We start from the raw sequence: 16,219 nt of genomic DNA, 5'->3' as shown, positions 1-16,219 counted from the left end.
TGGGCTGGCTTCTCTTGATTGGCTAACTCATGGCCATAGAAACTACTGACTCACGTGCAACATGCTGATAAGGGAAACTGATTTATGTTTCTACTCTGTTTCTTGTAAAATGGGCTAATGCCTAATTCTTGCCTGGCTCTAGGCCCAAGGAAGACATTGTAACACGTGCCTATAGTTTTTTATATTGTTTTAACACCCAAAATTGGATGTAGACACCACAAAACCAGTCTCCCTCCCAAACTCACCAGTCCTGTGTTTGCTTTAAAATGTGCAACCATTCATCAGGTCAGGGTATTTTGGAGAGAGGGGATTATGGGGGGGGGGGTGTCCTTAGGGGAGGAGCTCTCAGTGGCTCAGGACATCAGCTTCTCACCATCAGATACAGCCTAGAGCCTCCCATCAGACACACTGTGTGGCCACCACTGCCTTGACCATGCTCTCTATCTCTCTAGCTCAGAATGTCTAACTGGAGGGGTCCTGTGGTCCATCTGTTCTAAACCATGTGTTTTTTCCAAGTTCATTAAAGAAGTATTCCATGTTACGGAGTCGCGCCCACACAGACCACTGACCCACAAGCAGCTGCAAAGTAACAAAGCAAAACTTTATTACAGAAAGGCAAAAAGACAAATAGACAAATCCGGATTTGGGCTACAGCATGGCCACACAGGGTCCAACGCTGAAGCGTCCGGCCAAATATTTCTTTCCCTTTTATACACTTAAAACCAGCAATGCGAGGGGGGTAGAGCAAGTAATGGGAAAGGGTGTTTACACAAGATAACAGGGATGCGGGTAGTTCAGCACGTCCTGCTCTGCTTATCTTGGACCAGATGATCTTGCAAAACTTCTTGCTCACATTTATGAGCAGATATTTGCAAGGACACAGTGACTTGCTTTTTAAAATAACATACCTCTCTTAGAATGGGGGATGGCACTTAAGCTTTTCAAAATGGAGTAACTTAAGACAAATTATTTTATTCTATTAAGCCTTAACATTCCAGAGCAGGTGATTTGTGGGAACTGGACTAGGGGAGCAAACAAGCTGTGGGTTCCTCTTTAAGGGGAGTCTAAAATCTGCCAGGTCTATGGTGGGAGCATGGGGGAGATGGAGAGGAGGCACAGGTGAGACTGTGCAGGAGACAGAGAGGCAGGACTCAGAGACCAGGTGACTGAATGGTTAGGAGGCGACAAAATAAAACTCCAGGAGCCAGAGACTACAGGGCAGCGCTCTCAGAAGCGTGAAGGAACAGCCCTCTGGGCTCTCTCACCGACTGCCATCATCTGAGCTCACCACTACCTCGAAAGGCTTAGATGATGCCCTCTCTTCCTCGTTTTTGTGGCTTTAGTTTGGTGGCATCAGGCAATGACTAATCCCTTTGTTTGCTTTGCTTCTGTGACACACAATTATAACCAAATGTTTATATTAAATGATTTCTGTTAAAAGACCCAGATTTTTTTCCTGCTTCCTTGACTGGAAATGGATTGACACCATTACATGCTCACGAGCCTGGCAGAGGCTCAAGGAGCCTGGTGAGGCCAGGGATTGCAAAAGCGCTGGGGTAGTTGGACCTATCAGAAGCTGTCCGCCGATAGTATCAACCGAGTCAATCTGGGAAACATTGGCATCAACTATTCAAGCTGAAGATCCATCCCTATGATCCAACAGCTCCAATCCTAGAGAAAGTTGTGCACATGCTATGCTGTGCGGAAAACAGAAAGATTTGACCCAAGTTGTCTCTCCTAAATATATGTCAAACTTAGCTGCTTACTACACGTGGTAAATGACTATACACTTGGAGGTCAACAAAAGTAGGTCAGAGGTAATTATCCCTAAGGGTCATCAGCCATCTAGAACAAGCAGACTGTATAGTCTTTCCTACCCTACGTAGGGTCCACTCCCTTCTCATAAGGATAGTAGTAGATTGTTTCCCTGAAGGAGAGCCCAGGGAGGTCAAGCCCACCCAAGGGTGACCAAGGTTAGGCCGCCATCATGAATCTAGGGTCCACCCATCTTGTCACATGTACACCTCTAGTTCCACCCCTTTCTATCATGTGTGCACCCCTAGCTCATACCCTTCCCATTACATTTATGCCCATTGTATATCCCCCTCCTATTGCTTGTATTACCTATTGTACAACCCCTTCCTGTGACGTAGGTCTTTACCTGTAATTAGGAGGAAGGCACGCCCCCAAAGCTATATGAGCCTTAGATAACAATAAATCGCTCTCTCCCCTCCCCTCTTGGCCTGTGCTGTGCACGGACATGGCTGTTGAGATATGGCCATCCAGGAGGTAAGCATGCTACCATCAAATATGTCTGACTCCTTTATTTACTCTCTCCCATCTCTCTCATTCTCTATGAGTTTATTATAATCTTTATATCGCTCAACTGTACAATTACGCTTACTGAACCCATGTTTAGTTGTGGGGGCTGGCTTCCCCCACAATACTGCGGCACATTATGGACAAGTAGTATCATTTGTGAAAGCCCAGACCGGAAACGATCTAACTGCCCACCAGTAAAACAACTGACCGGTGGATGATGTCTTCCTTTGATGGAATGCCATCCAGTGCAGCCAAGAGAGGAATGGCTGCACTGTGCATTAACCCAGATGAGTCTCACGAACATGTGGAGTGAGAAAGGCAAGACACCAGCGGGTACTTCAAGCCAAAACTATTGCTACAAAATCATTGACACCTTTCTTAACTAAGAATTTCAAACTGTGAAGCTGTTGTTTCTCAATAGATCCTCGAACTTGACTTAGACATTTTCAGAAGGGCTACGTTTGCATCTGTCTAACCCTTCTGAGGTGGTTAGTTTATTGTGCCAACCTGGCCAAGAAACACATGTGGAATTAATTGAAGGGTAGAGAGATAAATGGCTTGGTGAGCCTCGCCTTTCTTGTCTCATGCTCTTTGATCATTGGACCAGTATGTGGCTGCCTTGCTTGTTCTGTGCCTCAATTTGCAAGCTACACTACCTGTGGGACACCCAACCCATGGACTGTGTCACTGTAATTTGAGGTTCCTTCAAGACCTTCACACCATTGGAATTCACATCTCTTGAGCTGGGGACTGTCGGACCCTGTCATCTGGCTGACTGTTGGTGACCGGCCTTGCTGTTTGCTGCCTGTTCCCGGATAGCCCTCAAGACTTGAAGGACTGCCAGTGTCTCACAACTGTCTCACGGGAGGGAGTTGCACTGAGCCATTTGTACTGCTTTATAATTAACTGTTTATTTCTTAGATTATATCTCTATCTGTATAAATAGATATAAAAGTATTAGCATTCTGGTTTTGTTTCTCTAGAGAACCCTGTCTCACACACCTTCCCTGAAAAGCCAGTGTCCTTTTATTTCCACCACATCAAAACAACAACTGTGGCGTCCTCTGGGGAATCACATCACACGTGTTAAGGTTCTCTGAGCATGGGAAACAAACAGGAGGGCTAGGTCTGGTCAGTGGAGTGGGTGGGATAAGGTCTTGCTAAGGACTTTCTTGGCGTAGAACCCCCTCTACTCCCAGTATGAGCAGGTGCCTTGTTGTGAGGGAAAACATTTCCCCGTGCAGCTTTCCTGGCCTCTGTCTCTCAATGGCAGTTTTCTTGAAAGCTTTTCCTAATAAAGCCCCGGTGAGATCTGGTGGTGCTGTTGGGGTCAGCGTTGCACTGCTAACCTCAAGGTGGGCAGTTCGACCCTACCCTCCTCTCAACAGGAGAAAGAGGAGGCTGTCTGTTCCTGTAAAGACAGACGGCCTTGGAAACCCTACAGAGGGCCCCTGTGCGATGGAAGGAACTCAATGACAGTGGGTGTGGCTTGGAGTTTAGTCGTTTTGTGTCTGCCCAGAAATGTTCCGAAGATTGCCATTTGGCAATTGCAAAAATCAGTCGCCAGAATCTTCTGAGCTGATCTCTCTACCTTGGTTTTAACTGGGCCAGCAGATCCCCTCCAAAGCCACCATTTTGATAGACTCTTATTTACCGTATATACTCTTATTTACTGTATATACAAGCCAACCTGAATATCATCCAAGGCACCTAATTTTTGCCCCAAAACAGCATAAAATGTGCTGAAAAACTCAGCTTATACTTGAGTATATATGGTTGTTGTTGTTTTTAAGGCAGCTTAATGAGAGTAAGATAGGTATATTACTGAGCAAGCTTATCTGCAGCCAGCCAGAGGTGTATGTAAAAATGTTGTTGCTTCTGGACATCCCTTGCAGAGGGGTAGTGGGGAGGAGACTAGTCACTCAGGGTGCGGTGTAGCATTGATGAAACACACAACTTTCCTCTAGTTCTTAAATTCTTCCCCTCACTATCATGATCCCAATTCTACCTTACAAACCGGACTAGACCAGAGGATGTACAGTGGTGCAGATAGGAACTGGAAACACAAGGAATCCAGGACAGATGAACTCCTCAGGACCAGTGGTGAGAGTGGCGATACTGGGAGGGTAGAAGTTAAGCGGAGGTGGGAGTGTGTGGGGGGAAATGATTACAAGGATCTACATATAACCTCCTCCCTGGGAGACCTACAACAGAAAAATGGGTGAATGGAGATGTTGGGCAGTGGAAGATATGATAAAATAATAATATATGAATTATCAAGGGTTCACGAGGGAGGAGGGAATGGGGAGGGAAGGGAAAAAAAGGAAAACGAGAAGCTGATTCCAAGAGCCCAAGCGGAAAGCAAATGTTTTGAGAATGATGAGGGCAGTGGATGTACAAATGTGCTTTACACAATTGACGTATGTATGGAATATGATAAGAGTTGTATGAGCCCCCAATAAAATGATTTAAAAATGTAATAAAGACAAAATCTTTCTTTTTAACCATCCCCCTCAAAAAAACAAAAACAATATTGTTGCTCTCTGCTTTCCACTTCCTGTTGACAAGCCACGGGAGTCACGCTGAGACTTGTGAGAGCCCTGGGGATGCTTCCACCGCCACTGGATCCACAAGACTGTGCATCCACTGGCCTGTGACCTTCCTGCCTTCTGCATCCTTGCATGTAGCTGCCTGAGTCTGCAGAGGGATGGATGGACTAGTGTCACCCTATGGGCTTGATCTGGACCGGGCTGGGCTGTTCTCCCCATATATAACTACTTCTTGATGTAAAGCTCTCTCTTACACATAAAAACACAACACACACAAATGTTTTGACTGGAAGAAACCCGTCCACACAGGACCTGGAACCCTTGTGGCAGTGCTTTTGTTTGTTTGTTTACTTATCTTGGTGCAAAGGAATGACAGGAGGGTATGGGGGAAGGGCCAGCCCCCCACCACTAATCACTGGTTTGATAGGCACAATTGTATGGTTGAAATATATGAAGGCTATCATAAAGTCATAGAGAACATGAGAGATAAAAGAGAGATTGAAATAATGGAGCCAGACACATTTCATAGTGCATGCTCACCTCAGCCCTGCTTGATGGGCCACGTGGAGAGAGGGGAAGGGGAAGGATGACAAGGGGAAGGGGAACAAGGACAAAGAGAGGAGAGGGGGGACCGATGAGAGGCCAAAGGGGGAGCCCAAGAGAGCTCTTTATTGATAACCAAGGCCTATCTATCTTTGGGGGACATCCAAGGCCACTAGTTACAGGTAAAGACATATGTCACAGGAAGGGGTTACACTAGAGCAGGGGTCCTCAAACTTTTTATACAGGGGCCCAGTTCACTGTCCCTCAGACCATAGGAGGGCCGGACTATGGTTAAAAAAACAAACAAAAACTTAACAAATTCCTATGCACACTGCACATATCTTATTTTGAAGTGAGAAACAAAAGGAGCAAAAACACCAGATAAATGTCCTCAGTGGGCCGCATGTGGCCTGAAGGCCAGTTTGAGGACTCCTGCACTACAGGTTATAAAGCAATCAGAGGGGGACAATCTAGGGATACACACGCAATAGGAAGAGGTGGGATTAAGAATATACATGTGACAAGAAGGGCAGGTCTTTGATTCAGGATGGCAGCCCTTTGATGTCACTGAGCAGATTTGACCTGCTCTCTGGATCTCCATAGAAACCATTATCAGTAGGGTGTAAACCCCACCTACAGGGACCAAGCTAATGGTCTCAAGCCTTTAGGGAGAAGTAGCCCATTGTCCTTAACAGCAGGGAGCAGGCCCTACCTTGGTGGGACCAGACAGTCGTCTGGCAGCTGACTGCCTTCAGGGAGGATGTCTCTAAGCAGCTGACCTCCCATCATATGCTGGCAAATAGCCTCTAATGTTTGGCATGTCTTTGGGGGAGACAAAGCTGGGGGAAAGTCTCTTTATAATCCCACAGGATGGTATACTTTATACTTCAAAATAAGGTAAAAATAAAAACTACGTGGTAGAGAGAAAAACGGTCCCCACCTCTGCACAGATGGACACATCTGTGACTGTGTACACGGGAGATGCCCCTGTGCCCATTCTCAGTTGGGAGTGCTCCCTGTTCTAGGGTCGTTTTGAAACAGTTGTCATTGCCTCCACTCAGTGCTGTTGAGTTAGACGCACAGCGACCCTGCGTGGCAGAGAGAACAGCCCCTTAGTCTTCTTTCTTCATCAAGTACATGGAAGCTTCGCTGCCAGGGTCAATTGACAGTGCGAGGGGTAAAACGTTTCACTGTTACCACCAACAAGCTGAACACCCGCTCAATGCAATTCCAGAATTGCTGATACTCACAAAAGCCATTTAGGTTATATTACTGATTCGCAGCGAGGAGGTCTTTCAGGTAACAGACAAGCTAATGCAGAACAGGCTGTCATCCTCTAGCCTAGAATGTTTTACTCACCATGAAGACTGATCATTGTATCCTGTCACTCAGGTTCAAGTCCTTTCTTCAAAGAGTTAACAGAATGGCGTGGCTTGAAGAGACTGTTAGGTAGCTTAGCCTAGGGAATTGGGAAGTCCATTTACGCATGCCCAGGAGAGCCAGCAAAGGACAAAGCTGGATTTTCCCGCCTGTGGGCTTGGATGGGCATTACACCAGGAGCAGCCCACCTGGGCCGGGTGATTGCAATTCAGCCAATGGGATCGATCTGGGGTCGTTCACACCTCCCCCGGGAACCCTTAAAAGGCAGGGACCTGTAGGAAGAGGGTCTCTTGGGCTTTTGGTCTTGTCTTGCTTGGGTGGTCTGGTTGTCTTCATGGGAGGGGAGAGATCCTTGCGTGTCCCGGAGCAGTCTCTGCCAGGCCGCATGGTCAAAGGAATCCTATGAGTGCCGCATAAAACCTGATGCTTCTCTGAACTTTCGTTAAATTCACTTGGATCACGAGCCCGGCTTCGGCGTGAAATCTTTCCCGCGCGGAGCCAAGAACCGAGGCTGAGGTTTAGGCCGGAGAGAGAAACCTAAGAAGACGTTCGAACACGGCCGTCTCTTGCTGCCCGGTGTCCATCGGAAGCGTTTCCTGCGGCACAGCCATCCATTTTGCGAGTCCATCTCGCGCACTGTCCGCAAGCCGGACGTGACTCCATGCAACTTCCTTTTTCTTCTTCTCCCGCAGATTTCTGCATTGCTGAAACAGTCAGAAAGTGCTGAGAACATTCTGGGTGGAGATTTTCTTTTCGTGGTGTTGCCCAGGTACGACTTTTGAGCGATTCCTTGGTAGACGTTTTTTTCAATTGTTTTTGTTAGGGACTCATACAACTCTTATCACAATCCATACATACATCAATTGTATAAAGCACTTCTGTACATTCTTTGCCCTCATCGTTTTCAAAGCATTTGCTCTCCACTTAAGCCCTTTTCATCAAGTCTTCTTTTTTCCACTCCCTCCCCGCTTCCCCCTCCCTCATGGACCCTTGATAATTTATAAATCATTATTTTGTCATATCTTGTCTTGTCCAGTGTCTCCCTTCATCCCCTTTCCTGTTGTCCGTCCCCAGGGAGGTGGTCACATGTAGATCCTTGAAATTGGTTCCCTCTTTCCAACCCACTCACCCTCTACCCTCCCAGTATTGTAAGATCTTTCTCTCCAGGCTAGAGTTACACTTCGGTCCTTGGCTCCGCAAGAGAAAGAATTCACGCCAAAGCCTGGCTCGTGAGCCAAGTGAATTTAATGAGAGTTAAAAGAAGCTTCAGGTTTTATGCGGCACCCATAGAATTCCTTTCTACCATACAGCCTGGCAGAGACTTCTCAGTATCATGCAAAGATCTCTCTCCCAAGTTCTCCAAAAAGTCCGTCTCAAGTTTTTCCTCAAGTTCTCTCCCCAGTTCCTCTCATTTCTCTCTCTCCCCCTGGCTCCTGCCTTTTCAAGGATTCCAGGGGGAGGCGTGGTGGACGACCCCAGATCGACCCCATTGGCTGCATTGAATTCACCTGGCCCAGGTGGGCCATTCCAGGATTAGCACCCACCCCTGCCCACCGGCGGGGAAAACCTAGGCTTTTGTTCTCCTGCTTGGCTCTCTTGGGCATGCGTCAATGGACATGCCATCCCTGCCTATCTGCCTAACAGTATCGCCCCTCACACCCCTGGTCCTGAAGGTGTCATCTGCCCTGGATTCCCTGTGCCTCCTATCTACACCACTGTACATCCTCTGCACTATCCAGATTTGCAAGGTAGAATTAGGATCATGGTAGTTGGGAGGCAGGAAGCATTTAGGAACAGGAGGAAAGCTGTGTTCTTCTTTGGTGCTGCATCGCACCCTGACTGACTCAGCTCCTCCCCTAGACACCTCTGCCAGGGGATGTCCAGCGGCCAACAAATGGGCTTTGGGTCTCCACTCTGCACTTTCCCCTTCATTCACTATCGTAAGATTTTTTTTTTCTGATGATGCCTTATACCTGATCCCTTCAACACCTCGTAGCTGGTGTGCTTCTTCCATGTGGGCATTGTTGCTTCTGAGTTACATGGCTGCTTGTTTACCTTCAAGCCTTTAAGACCCCAGACACTATCTCTTTTGATAGCCGGGCACCATCCACGGGCTCATACAACTCTTATCACAATCCATACAGACATCAATTGTGTAAAGCATATTTGTACATTCATTGCCCTCATCATTCTCAAAACATTTGCACTCCATCTAAGCCCCTGGCATCAGCTCCTCATTTTCCCCTCCCTCCCTCCTCCCCCTTCCCTCATGAACCCTTGATAATTTATACATTATTTTGTCATATCTTGACCTGTCTGACGTCTCTCTTCATCACTTTTCTGTTACCCAGCCCCCAGGGAGGAGGTCACATGCAGATCCTTGTAATCAGTTCCCCCTTTCCAACCCACCCTCTCTCTACCCTCCCAGTATGGCCACTCACACAAGTGGTCCTGAAGGGATCATCTGCCCTGGATTCCCTGTGTTTCCAGTTCCTATCTGTACATCCTCTGGTGTAGCCAGATTTGTAAGGTAGAATGGGATCATGATAGTGGGGGAGGAGGAAGCATTTAGGAACTAGAGGAAAGTTGTGTGTTTCATCGTTGCTACATCATACCCTGACTGGCTTGTCTCCTCCCCAATACCCTTCTGTAAGGGGATGTCCAGTGACGTACAAATGGTCTTTGGGTCTCCACTCTGCACGCCCCCCTCATTCTCTGTGGTAAGATTTTTTGTTCTGATGGTGTCCGATACCTGATCCCTTAAACACCTTGTTGATCACAGGCTGGTGTGTTTCTCCCATGTGGGCTTTGTTGCTTCTGAGCTAGATGGCTGCTTGTTTATCTAAAAGCTTTTAAGACCCCAGATGCTATATCTTTTGATAGCCGGATAACATCAGCTTTCTTCACCACATTTGCTTATGCACCTGCTTTGTCTTTAGTGACTGTGTCGGGAAGATGAGCATCATAGAATGCCAATTTAATAGAATAAAGTATTCTTGCAATGAGGTAGTACTTGACTGGAGGCCCAAAGTCCATCTGCTACCTTAATACTAAACCTATAAATATATGCACATAGATCTATTTCCCCATCCTCATATATAAATATATTTGCATACATACATGACTTTATTTAGACCTCTATAAATGCCCTTTACCTCCTAGCTCTTTCCTCTATTTCCTTTGACTTTCCTCCTGTCCCATTATCATGCTCAGTCTTCATTTGGGCTTCAGTAATTCAGCTTGGTTACATTACCCTTGATCATGCCCTACGAGGCCTCCCACACCCTCCTAACCACGAATTTGGACCACTTGTCTTCCCTTGTCCCTGGGTTTATTAACACCACTTCCTTTGCCCTCACCTCCCCTTTTCCCATGTCCCCCCCCGGGAACTGTCGGTCCCATTGTTTTCTCCTCCAGATTGTTCATCCAGCCTATCTTATTTAGACAGACATGCGGAGATAATAACATGCACAAAAACAAGATACAGCAAAACCAAGCCACAATATACAACAAAACAACAAACCAATGACAACAAAGCAAAACACAACAAGAAGAAAGAAAAGCTTGTGGTTAGTTCAAGGACTGTTTGTTGACCTTTAGGAGTGTTTTCCAGTCCAGACTGTTGGGGCACCACACCCTGGCCCCAAAGTCCAACTTCAGCATTCCCTGGGAACCTCCATTCCCTTGCTGTTCTGTTGCACCCCCTTAGGGTTTTGCCTCGGTGTGGCGGGATCATATTGGGTGCAGTTCCCACACTGTCTCCAGTGTTGTCCCCTGTAGAGCTAACAAGGGTAAGTGAGGGATGTCATGTCTCATAGTGGGGCCGGCCATGTGGGCCAGAGTGTGCTGCACTCTCTCCTCCTCCCCCTTCATCTGCTTCTGTGTGCTCTGATCAGATATGTCCCTCTCATAGAGCAGCAGATTCAATGCTGTCCTTTGAAATAAATTTTTCTGGGGGAGGGGCAGGTGTCCACGTAGTAGTTGGGATTGGGGCCGGCCCCTCAGACCTCTCCACTGGTTCCTTAACTCCACACTGGCATGTTGCATTCACATCTTGGAGCACTGGGTTGAAATCTGGTCCCTCTTTCCCTGTGGAGATAGAAACAATACCCTCCCCTTGGGTGGGTTAGTGCCCTGTGCCGCCGCTACCCATTTCTTTTTTTTTTTTTCCTTTCCCCACCTCCTTTTTAGTTATCTAACATGTATTCCTGTATTGGTCTGGTCCCTGCCATACTACCTGGTCCTCACCCCAGGAAGTTTGTATACAGTTGCTTTTTCCCTGTGCCCCTTTTGCATTTTAAAAAAAAATCTTACCTCAGCATACTCATGTTGTACTTGTCCTTTTGTGCTTGGCTTACTTCGCTTAGCATGAGTTCCTCCAGTTCTTTCCATGTAGTGATGTGCTTCATATGTTCATCGCTGCTTCTTAGTGATGTGCAGTACTTCATTGTATGTATGTACCACAGCTTTTTAATCCACTCATCAGTTGATGGAAATTTGGGTTGTTTCCAACTCCTTGCGATTGTTACCTGTGCAGCAATGAACATTGGAGCCCAGATGTCTGTCCTTGGTTTGTTCCTTGCCTCTTCTGTAAGGGGATTGCTGGGTCATATGGTAACTCGATTTCCATCTGTTTTAGGTATCTCCAGATCAATTTCCATAGTTGCTGTACATACTTACAAGTCTACTAGCAGTGGATGAGCGTTCCTGTCTCCCCACAGCCCCTCCAACACTTGTTGCTTTCTGATGTTGGGCTACCTTGGAGGGTGTTAGGCAGTATCTCATTGTTGTTTCAATTTGCATTTCTCTTATGGCTAGAGATCGGTAATATTTTCGCATATGTTTGTTGGCCATTCAGGTTTCTGCCCCTGTGAAACTTCTGTTCAAGTCCTTTGCCTACCTCTCAAGTGGGCAATTAGATTTTTTCTTTTTGGAAGCTAGCAGAATATTGTAGATTTTAGTAATAAGACCTTTGTCTGATGTGTCATTGCTAACGATGTTTTCCCAGTCTGTGGACTCTCTTATTACTCTCTTGGTGAATTCTTTCAAGGTACACAAGTGTTTTATCTTCAGTATATTCCATTTGTCAATTTGTGCCTCTTCTGTGCGTGTGTCCTTCCCTATTTCTGATAGCCTGTGTATTCCCTGTGTCAAAGTTCTCAAGTTGGTACCAATTCCCTCATTGGTGGCCCTAATAGTTTGGGGTTTAACTTCAAGGTCTGTGATTCACCTTGAGTTTATTCTTCTGCCTGGATTGAGATAAGGGTCTTGCTTAATTTTTCTGCAGGTAAATATCCATTTCTTCCAGCACCACTTGTTAAAGAGGGCATCTGCTTCCCATTAGATACGTTTTGGGCTCTTATCAAAGATCAGTTGTCTGTATGCTGATGATTTATTTCTTGGTTTTCAGTTCTTTTACATGGGTCTGAGTATCGGTCATTGTACCAGTACCATGCAGTTTTGGCAAATGTGGCTGTATAGTATGTGCTGAGGTCAGGTAAAGCAAGCCCTACCACTATGTCCTTCTTCTTGAGGAGTTCTCTGCTAATTCTGGGCATCTTCCCTCTCCATATGAAGTTGGTAATCAGTTTTTCCATTTCTTTGAAGAAAGATGAGGGCAATTGTATCAGGAATGCATTAAATTTATATAGTGCCTTATGTAGAACTGACATCTTGACTTTATTGAGTCTTCCAATCCACGAGCATGGGATATTCTTCCATTTGTTGAGGTCGCTCTTGGTTCCTACAATAGTGTTCTGTAGTTTTCCCCATATAGATCTTTTGTTCTTTTAGTCAGGTATGTCTCTAGATATTTCAATTTGTTTTTGGCTATTGTGAAGGGTATCCCCCCTTTTGATCTCCTCTTCTGTGGTCTTACCCGATGTGTATAGCAGTCCGATGGACATCAGTTTGTTGATCTTGTAGCCTGCCACTCTGCCAAACTCCTCTATTGTTTCCAGTACTCCCCTTGTGGAGCTTTGGGGTTTTCCATATATAAAATCATATCATCTGCAAATAACAATAGTTTTACCTCATGCAACCCTCCTGCCGAAGTGGACCCCGATACCATCCTGAAGGCGCTCTTCAAGTCCTCGGGCACCTCTGTGACCACACAGCCCACAGAATTCAAAATTAAGCTCTGAGTGGGGAGGGGAGGTGGCAGAACATCTGGGAACAGAGAAGGGTGGCTGTTTCCCAAAGCCAAGCTTGTGACCAATGGGCTGTTGGACTGGAGGCCCTATGAGAGTGGGAAGGGTCGCTGGGTGGAGACCTTCCTCACTGGACAGGAACCACCTTCCTGTCATGTTCTACCCTGTTTTTTGTTCCTTAACGTTTCCTGTAGTATGTTTTTTCTACTCTCCACCTCGTCGTCACAATAGGCCTGTGTTTCTCAGTGTCCCTTCTCCCACTCATCTCAGCCCCAAACGGAATTCTTCTCTGGAAGTACAGCCAAGAATTTTCCAGGTTGTCCCCTAGGGTCCTTAGGGCCAGGGCATGAAGGAAACAGTGTTCTCTGAGGTGAGGTCAGCTGAGAATGAAGCTGAGTGGGAATCAGGTACCGCTCCCATGTCCCCCACCACCATTGGCTCTCGACCTATGCTTTGGAGGAGAGGGCCAAGTGGCAAGGACAGGTCTCAAAAGGCTTGAAGGGCCCCTGGTATCTGTCAACCCAAAGTAAAATTTCAGATTTCACATCACTCTCTTGAGTTTTACCAGATGGCCTCCTCGGCTCTGCCTGGTGGGTGTCAACTGCAGGGAGAGGCTGGCATGTTAGCTGCCCTAATCCTCGTCTATCAGGGCACCTGTCAGACCCTGGGTTTGGTGCAAATGCCAGCAGGTTCAACTCCCCGTGTTGGACTTTGTAGGTGCTCCCCTTCTGTGGCACTGTGGAGGGGGGCATTATTTGAAAGGGAGATGTTGGTTATAGCTTGCCTTTACCCCTTGCTTCCTGAATTCATGTCTCTAAGATAATAGGGATGCCGAGAGGAATTTCTCCAGCCGCCACTAAGAAATCCCCATCTATAAGAGACCACAGGGAGACTCCTAACCTGACAGTTGGTTAAGAGAGCAGCGCAGCCATTCCGTACAAGCCCATGGACATTTCTCCAGTATGGTCCCAGCTTAGCTTGGGCTCCCTGAAGACCAGTTTCCTGCTGATTTGCTGGGACGGGAGCCCAGGCTTTCAGAGCTAAAGCAAGATGGGGAACCAGGGTCCTGGGAGCTTCACAAAATCAGCAACAAGTGATAAGGTCACAGGGCTAGAAACTCTAGGCTCTGAAGCCCTAAGAGCTTCTCAGGACCTGTTTGGGGTTGGTCCAGTGGATGAAAACCTAGAAATTTAAGTTAACCACAGGTAAGGCTGCCAAGCACAGGGGCACCCAAGTTTTGAGCCCACCTTGTTTCAGAGTCGCAGCTCTGAAGGCCAGACTGGGATGTCCCTGAAAGGTGCCCATTTTCAGCATCTTTTCACAATCCTGCTTTCCCCCTTTAAGTGGCATAAACTTTGTTTGCTTTGGCATTGGAAGTCATTCCTCCCACCCTTGGCTAAGGAAGTACCCAGAAGTGGTAGGATCTAGTTTTTCTGGTGCTGGACTTTGACTGCTCTTTGGACTCTGCTCAGAGCAGGGGGTGGTAAATTCACTGCCGCCAAGGCTTCACCTTCCCCTCTTGTTTCCACTCCAGGTGTGCTCTATTGATCCAGGTTTCATCGAGCCGACTGTGGCCACCTGGACCCCCAGTTATAAATAGTTAATTGGAGGTTGGGATAGGGTAGGTGGAAACTGTTGGCTTACCCTGCTCTACAGGACGTCATGTTGCGGAACAGAGAAGGGAGGTGGTGGGTCTGTCATGTCTCCCTCTCCACCTCCCAGACCTAGTACATTACCCACCTCTTTTTGTTCAGAAAGAGAAGAGGCATCGAGTGAGGGGGAAGACTCTATTAACCATTTCCGAATAAATGATCTTTATTCCTACCTCTGAGCTGTCATTTCTTTAAAAATCCAGCTACATGGTCCATGGCACTTTGCATCCGAATACAGCAGCTGGCTGCTCTGCTTTACTTCACCAGCTGTGACCCAGGCCAGTTACAGGACTCGCCGAAACAGCCTCTGCAACTGAAGGGACAAAGTGCATGTGGTAGGGTGGGTTTTAAAGAGAAACAGAACCAGTGACGTTCACAGATGTGTAAGAAAGACCTCTGTATCAAGGAAGTCCAGTTCAGCTCAGGTCCGTGGATCAGGTGCTAGTCAGAAGCCCTCCAGACACACAGTTGCCAGCAGATGAAACAAGAAGCTGGACGATGATAGGCTGTTTGCCGCAGAGTCCTGTGAGTCCAGGTTTGGCAGGAACACCGCAGGGCACACGGGCCTCAGCTCTGGAAGGCTGACACAGGATCCAAGCAAGTCGGAAGAAGCAGAGGAAGAGAGTTCTTAACAGCATCTTTCATAAATGGGCCACACTTGGAAGGGGGGATGGCATTAGGCCGTCCTGATAGGCGTTAGATTCCGTCCAGATCCCCACAAGTTGACACCCTATCACAGTGAACATTGCTGTCCGGCACATCAGCGAGGGGGCCGACAGTGCTTCCTGGGAATTCAAGTGGGCAGCTCCCAAAGTGCAGTCTGTTCAGAAGGAACAAGAGCAGCTGACTAATAATGTACCATCACGAACACATCCAACACAAAAGTGAGTTAGTTCACTTCCAGTCCTGAAGGGGGACTCAGCAAGGCTGGTCTCATAATTTGGGGTTTGGGTCCATAATTTCCTCCTTAGTCCAGCACCTTCTAATCGTGTTGGAAGCAGTTGGTAGTTACAGTGGCGCGGCATCTAGTTCTGTCTCAGGGTTGTGGAGGCTGATAGTTGTATGATTCATTGCACTGATTTCCATACTTTGAACTCTCAACGTGGGTCCTTCCATTCGGGGAGAAACCAGTAGTTGCACCTTACGTGCTGCTCACACTATTTTAAGACCTTAGTTACTACTTATCCAAAGAACAAGATCTTTGTGAGTTGTTAAGCCAGTTGACCTCGTCCCCCAGTTGACTAATGGCCCTTGCCTTGGCTTGAAGACAGCCACACTCATGGGTGAAATTCATTCTGAGATCAACTATGCTTTAGGAGAAGCTATGTGTTTATGGTTAGTTTTACTAGCAGCTCTTCCAGAAAGATGATATTGAAGTACTGCTAAAAACTCAATGCAAGACAGGTGGAGAGAGTAGAAGGCAAGCTGGCAAGGAATGAAATGTACTGACTCGGGTTTTCTCTTTTCTTTGCCTTATAGTCCAGATTTGGGGCGGGGGGTGGGTGTGCGTAGGCAACCCAGAAATGCCAATAGGTGCAGACAAAACCCAAGAAAAGTCTTGCTCACCAGCAAAGGCTGAGTTGGGAGCCTAGACTTATACCCTTATTGTGCTATATTGGGGTGC

General features: G+C 47.0%; 1 long non-coding RNA gene across 1 annotated transcript in view; it reads right to left on the bottom strand.

The window, feature by feature from the left end:
- Positions 1–582: 582 nt before the first annotated feature.
- LOC142449770 (uncharacterized) overlaps positions 583–16,219 on the bottom strand; it is a 17,994-nt gene continuing 2,357 nt past the window's right edge. Inside the window, exons 2-3 of the long non-coding RNA XR_012784871.1 lie at positions 14,769–14,908; positions 583–12,803 (exon numbers count right to left, since the gene is read on the bottom strand). This is a non-coding gene — a long non-coding RNA (uncharacterized LOC142449770). The remainder of the gene's footprint in view (positions 12,804–14,768; positions 14,909–16,219) is intronic.

The sequence above is a fragment of the Tenrec ecaudatus genome, chromosome 6 (assembly GCF_050624435.1).
Source record: "Tenrec ecaudatus isolate mTenEca1 chromosome 6, mTenEca1.hap1, whole genome shotgun sequence".
NCBI classification, from domain to species: domain Eukaryota; kingdom Metazoa; phylum Chordata; class Mammalia; order Afrosoricida; family Tenrecidae; genus Tenrec; species Tenrec ecaudatus.
Note: the sequence above shows the minus strand (reverse complement) of the source record. Positions and strands in the feature narration are given on the sequence as shown.